This window comes from Helianthus annuus, chromosome 4 (genome assembly GCF_002127325.2).
Source record: "Helianthus annuus cultivar XRQ/B chromosome 4, HanXRQr2.0-SUNRISE, whole genome shotgun sequence".
Classification (NCBI taxonomy): Eukaryota; Viridiplantae; Streptophyta; class Magnoliopsida; order Asterales; family Asteraceae; genus Helianthus; species Helianthus annuus.
The window spans coordinates 188,770,076-188,777,458 of NC_035436.2; positions in this window are offsets into that span (position 1 = coordinate 188,770,076).

Genomic DNA, 7,383 nt, shown 5'->3' on the forward strand with positions numbered 1-7,383 from the left:
TGAAGTCAATATAAGAATAAATCATGACACCTATTTTGTTTTAAAATGCCATTTGTCTCACTAAATATTCCTTGCAACGGAATCTAACAATAAATAAGCATAAATAAAGTTAGATGTAAGCATACTTATTACATTGAACCTAGCTATAGTATCAATGGAGAAATTGATATAATTGAAACTCCATTTTTCCAAGCAAAAGAAAGCCACAACCATAATAATATCTATGCTTAAATGAAAGAGTTAGGATATTGATATTCACTGGTAGTGGTAACAACCAGGACAGTATTTAGACTTGAATATAAGAAAAATGTCTTAGTATAAAGCTTTGAGATAAGCCAATTACTTGCATAGATAAAGTGTGATGGTTATTGGTATCCCGTGAGAATGATGACTAGAACAGTGCAAGTATGATAAATAAGCGATAACAACTGGCCACTGTTATTTCTTGTTTATTGATACTACTCGGTTCTAGAATATGATCCATCATGAGAATACTAATTTCCTTGTTTCTTGATATAATCCATAATAAATGATGAACTTCTGAAATCATTATTTGAGAAAATTCTATTTATGGGAAATACAGTGATAACTACCTCTCCGGCAAGCCTGGGTATGATGTGATATACACTCCAGCTTGTCCGGGTGAGATGGGGGTACCTCTCCGGCGAGACCGGGTGAGATGGGGTATATGTTATGATAATGAAATTCCCTAAATAGTACCATGATTTGATGTCTAACCTGTTTTTGGAAATATGAATCTGTTAAATACACTGACCTGATGAATGGTGTGTATATTACAGTATGTGAAATATATGATTATATAGATATGTATATCTATGAGGAAATCCAAAGACCATATTGATTGACAATTAGGGATAAATCACGAACAGGTGTGTCAATGATAATTTGGTTTATTAAGAATCTCCCGTATACGTCTATAATTCCAATATCAAACATTATTTCGTTTGATCATCAGTCTCGAAACTCGTGCGACAAGATGAACGACGGGAACCCTATAAGTTGGGACGTCATGGGAAGTATAAGACTTCCCTTTGCGATTATTAATGCATTAGGAAGCCTGTAACCAAAAGTTGTGCTAAGGCACAAAACATCTAAAAACTTATAGAGAGTCGTTTTACCTTTATTAAGAGCTCTTGAGAAGATAAGAGTAACCACGACTAGATATACTTACAAGAACTCTTTTTCCTTATACTTCTACTAAGATTTACCATTCGGAACCTTTAAATTTATTTGAAATGACAGGAATACATACCTAAACCGATAAATCTTTAATTGTACCTCTTCAAAGTTATAGAGGTAAATGAAAATTTTAAAAGATCATACAAATTAAAGGTAAGAATCTCAAAGCATAGAGAATAGTTCTAGTCAAAGTAAAGTGAAATTCAAAAATAAAGACCAGAATATACCTAGAGGCTAAAACTAACTAAATAATCATCCATATTTCAGAAAATCTCGAGGACGAGATTTAAAACAAGGTGGGGAGGATGTAACATTCCCAAAATTCTTATTTAAATATATATATATAAACTTATGTTATTAAAAGAATACATTATGGGTAAGTTGACCAATGGAAAAATAAGATATTTTGGGCAAGCATAGGAACCGTTTAATAATTAAATTATAAAAATACATTATATTTGAACCTACTCGGGTTTTAATGAAACTTGGTTCAAAATGTAGATAAAAATATGCTCGTCCTAATGGCATATTCATTATTTTATAAAACATCATATTTTAGAAGTTACAAGTGCCAAAAGAATGAAGTAGTTAAATTAATTATAATATATATATTAAATAAAATAAATAAATTAAATCAATTCAAATTATAGATAAATGTTGTCTACGTGTGTTGACTGAAAAGATAAGAAAGAATTGATTCTTTCTTGTGCTCCAAGTGAGATTTTTGTATATATAGATACACATGTTGAGCTTCCCTCATACCTGTTTCCTTTCTTTCGTTCATCTCTCACTACTATATATATATATATATATCATATTTTGTTAGTAATTTACTTCTATAGAAACTTCAAAACCCTGTCCCGTTTTAAGTATTGTAGCCCCTGATTAGTGATACCCTGTCCAAGTGACGTAGGGCCCCGTAACGCATGTCAAGGCTCTGTCTAAATTCGTTGGGGTTCTGTCTCGTGACATAGGGATAACATGAAATTGGGTTACCATACTTAATGTGAGTACACTATATATTTTATTAAATAACCCAGAAGTGATACCCAAAATATAACAACTCTCCTAAAACACCCCTGACACCCCTACACTTCCTAAAATACACCACATATGTGAAAACCGAGCCCGAAATATAATATAGCATTAAAAATAAATGGAAAACAAGAAATAGTAAGTTGAGGCGGGCCGCGTAGACCCACCCCAACCATTCACGCGGGCCGTATGAAGGTGTAACCGGATTCCTTTGATTTCTTAAGTCCAGGCGGGCCGCGTAAGGCCACACCGTTACTTTACGCGGGCCGCGAGTGTCCCGATTGGTGGCGCAGCCCGGTGATGACACGTGTCATCATCGTGGCGGGTCTAGAGGGTGAGCCGGACAAGCTAGTTCGTTGACCAGGGTTGACGCGGGCCGCGTAACCCCTGTCCTTTCTTTACGCGGGCCGCGTGGGAACCAGAATCAGCACCTATATAAGCAGGCATCGGGTTTCAATATTCCTCGTTCATTTCTTTTTCTTTCTAAACGAATTCTGAAGTAGTAGAAGTGATACGCGGGTATTATACCCCCTAATTAGCGAAGCTCTGCCTCGTTGTAAGTATCATAACCCCTGGATACGTATTAGATACTCTGCCCGATTGATCTAGGGTTCCGTAACGGCTGTCGTGGTTCTGCCCGACGTAGTCGTTGGAATGCCGTCTCGGGGAGGGTATTACTAATGTTAAAATGGGTTATTATACTAACGCGTGTGCATTGTTTATTTAATTAGACTATAACCAGGGAATCACAAAGGAAAGCCTTATAATAGCAATGTGAGTGATCCTTCTTTTTATATGCTCATTTTTGTGAGTTGATCTACTTTTTGTTAACTGTTTTTACAAAACCTTAAATTTCCATGCGAATAACAGTTATTGAGTATTTGTAAGAATACAATTACAGTCGGTAAATTTGGGGTTTTGTATACAAAATTTGTTACCACCTGGTAAAGGAGTAACATGACCATAAGTCGGAACGACATTACCGTGTGGTGGTAATTGATATAACTTGGAAACAAATGTAATTGCGGATGCGCCCTCAATACTGTTCACTGTGACTTTTTATTTAAACTTGATTAAACTGGGATTCACTCACCAGTATTTCCTGCTCATAAAATGTTTTAAACACGTGTTTCAGGTAACTTAGTGTGAAGCCAATATAAGCCAGCTGGAGAGCACGGAAGGCTTGGAAAAGTGGCTATAAAGTTACCTAAGATAAAATAGATGTTTTTATTAAATAAAAAGAGGATTTATTCCTATGAAAACGTGTGTACTGCAAAACTTTGGGTTTTATCCCATGTGTTTAATATTATGAAAATATGGTGGTTTTACTCTGATAAAATATTTCCTAACTACGGTCCTGATGAAAAATTCCGCTGCCAAATTAGACAATACGCGATACCACCGAAACTGGCTCACGGCCGCCCGTTCCTGAGGGATCGGGGGTTGTGACACTCAGTCTCCCAGACCGAGCCTCAGCCTCCCAGACTGAGCCTAAAAATAATAAATAAAATGCGCTCAACATTTGTTTATAAAAAAGGTTTTGGATCTGGACTTAAGTGGTATGCAGTAAAAATGTTTTCGTGAGAGCCCTAGTGATCATAGTCTAGACTCGAGAAGGAATCCTAGTTCGCTATGATCAGAGCTCTGATACCAAGCTGTCACACCCTGGCTTTGCGGAAGCGTGGTTAATTTGGTGTGACTTCTTAATACCATAGCTTAATCATAACAAAGCTATATGAATTAAAAATATGCAAGATCATCCATTAAAATAAAAATACCATAACATTGTCTTAACGGGTTAACACCCTATCAACCATAAACTTGTCCAAACATTACAAACACCAAACATAACATAAACATGGTTTTAAGGACTGTGACTTGTCCAGGAAAGAGTCACATTCCCCAAACCCTGGATGACCTCGGTGACTAATGCAGCGGGAAAAACATGCCATACCGTGCCAGATCTTTAATTCCCTGAAATACATGTAAGTTGAAAAATCAACAATAATGTTGAGCGAGTTCATGTGTAAGTGAATAAATAAACCATTGTATTTATCAAAAACCCTGGTATGTAGCAAATAAGGAAAAAGAGATCACCAATGGTTTGCAAGGCCATTGATATGTGTGAAGTGCAAGTAGGAAGACTCAAACCTAGCGGATTTATGCGTCGGGCACTAAGTCACCCCGAGGTCCGTTATGCTGGACCTGGGGCTGGGCTCGCTACACCCAGATAGATCTACCGCTCCTGTCCCTCGGTCCTACCATGAGGATTAATGGCCTCAAGTTTCCGCCTACCCACTCACATGATCTTAAGTAACAAACCTCCTTACGCTAACCATACCATGTATAAAGTATTCATAATCAATGTAACATGTATTTCACCCCCGCAGTTTAGAAAACTGAAAACAGTTAAGAGAAAAGGGGGACATGAACTCACAGTCAGTGCGTCGCTATACCAAGTACTCCGAATGTCAGGCAGCTGTGCAACGACCTACATGTGCTAATTCTATTAGACGGATGGCCGTGCCTTAGCTTTATAGTTTAAGTTTTTGGGAAATAGTTAGACAACTATTTCGTGTTTATATTTTGCATGTACTTGGTAGTTAATCTCCTTCCCAAGGATGGGGGATTTAATACATGTGTATTTGTATTATATCATTAAGTCCCACTTAATATATTTTTACTTCTACTTCCAAAATATAAATATTTTTCTCAAAAATACTATATTTTCACTTTCCATAATACTTCCAAAATAATGCGTTGACGAAATACGCGTTCATGAATATTTCCGTAATGCGTAAGTTACGTTTTAACGATTAAGTGGTAATAATAATTACCGGTGTAACTTATATGTTTGTCGTGTAAGCGTTTGTATTATTTTGGAGCTGTTATCGTTCGAAATATTATTTTTACTCTAAAAATAATATTTATATATTTTCACAAAATAATCATAAACAGTGTTGTGAAAAATATATTTACCAAATATATATTTATCACGTTTAATTTTGTGAAAATCCCACCTCCGAATATTTGTAAATAAAGTCGTGGCGAATTACATTTTGAAAACATATCAAAAATAATTCTAACACTTGTAAATAATTCTAAGTGTTATATTTTTAGAAAAATTTCGCCAGAGTTTCCCCTGTAACTGGAGGTGGCCACGCTTTCAAGCGTATCATTTTCTTTTACAAAATCACTTCAACACTTCTTTAATCAATCAATCAATTTCCGACACATCAAACTAGTCGACAAGTATGTAAAATCGCATAATCACATGAACTTGTGGTTTTTCCGAAAACTATAGTGTAGATCCCGTTGTATTTTGTGGATCTATGTGTAAAATAACTTAATCCCGTAAAAACCCCGTTTTTAGAATAAATCTTCCTTTACAACTTCCCGTCATCTTTCTCAAAGATTGTTATTTTGTCGAAACTTTTCATTTCACAAGTGTTTATACACTTGTGGTTTGTAAAAATCATATTTGTTAGTGTGTCATCCGACTTTTATAAAACATGATTTTCTCGACACTTGGTTCTACGAAAATACCACTTGCAGATACGTAGATCCGCTAGTTTTAAATACTATTTTACAAGTAAAAACACTTTTACACAAGTTCATGTTTCTCGTGTGGTAGAGTTTCACCTTTTAACCCTTGTACCGATAGAAATAAGCTTATGTCAAGATTTATGATCTCAACAAAGTCGGGTTAAACGATGATCCGAGCCACCACAACGTAGATCGGGCCTAAATAATCACCATATTTAAACATTACAACTTTTACACAACTTATGATCTTTTAACCAACAAGATTCATGTTTTAGTAAACTTTAAAGATTCAAAAGATAAGTTTCCGCATTTTAACCGTTACAAATCTTATTAACCACTTTAGATATGTTCGAGAATGAGTTTTAAGCATTATACCTCTAGCTCGGGGCTAGGGAAGAATCTAGGCGAAAATGTGATGGATAAAAGCAAGGTAACGAGGTCCTTCCGCTTCCGTTTGCTCCAAGACTCCCAATACGTGACCTTGAACACTTGTATGTGCTTGGAATGGATTGAACAAGATCGAAAAATGGATGTAGGAGAGGGAGAGGGTTCGGCCGAGAGCTCTTGGAGGGAGAGAGAGAGTGATTTTGAGTGTTGGTGAATGTGTAAGATTATGATGTGTAATGGTTGGATTTTATAGACATAATCAAGATCATCGTCCAAAGGATTTCGTGTCTCCTTGATATTAGGCAACCTCATTATTTTAATCAAGTCTTGTACCAAGATGTTTCCCTCTTAGTTGGGCCGATTAGGATGGGGGGGGGGGTATCTAGTTCGATTTCAAGTGGATAGTTAGAGTTTAGTTACTTTAAACCAAGTTAGATTAGGGGTTAACTCGGTTAGTGGTGTGATGCGTTATAATGCGGGTGTTAGGGTAATCAGGGACCCTAACTGGCTCAGAAAAAGATCAATAATATTATTGGCCATATTTTTATGTTCCGGGTATAATCCGATTGTTCGGTTGGATAGTAATCCGTTAAAGTGCTTAAATAAGCTTTTAAGCGTCGTTAATAATATTTTTAGTGACACATCTTATTCTACAAAGTGTCAGGAATACTTCCCCATGTTTTGGCACTTTATCAGTTGGCCAGAAGCTAGTATGTTAATAAAAGTGCTGTGTTTTGTGCTTAGAGTACGTTTTAGGCTCATCCAATCATTATATCTTATTCCTAGAGACGCAGTTCTACAACCCTTGTATCCCTACACTCACTATAGGTGTAGTAAAATATTTCTGGCTCATACAGGCCTTTAGAGGCAGTGTCTGCCTGATGCTGGCTTTATCAGCATGTTCAATAGGTTATCCGTTCTAATGCTACTGTGCTTTAGTGCATCATGTTTGTCACTAAGGTTCAACGTGTAAATAATGTAGTGACGGTAATTAAAGTATGATGCAGGAATATACAAGTGCTAGAAATCAAGTAGCAGTTCATTTGCAATTTCAGTTAAGCACAGTAATTAAGCAGCAATTAATTATTAATTAAATCGTACGGATACCTGGTTTAGTGAGGGTTGTCACACCGACGCCCCTAGGGCCGTCGGCGACGGCCTCCCCAAGTTCCAAAAGCTGAAATCTTGTTATTTAAGCTGATTTATGTATCGTAG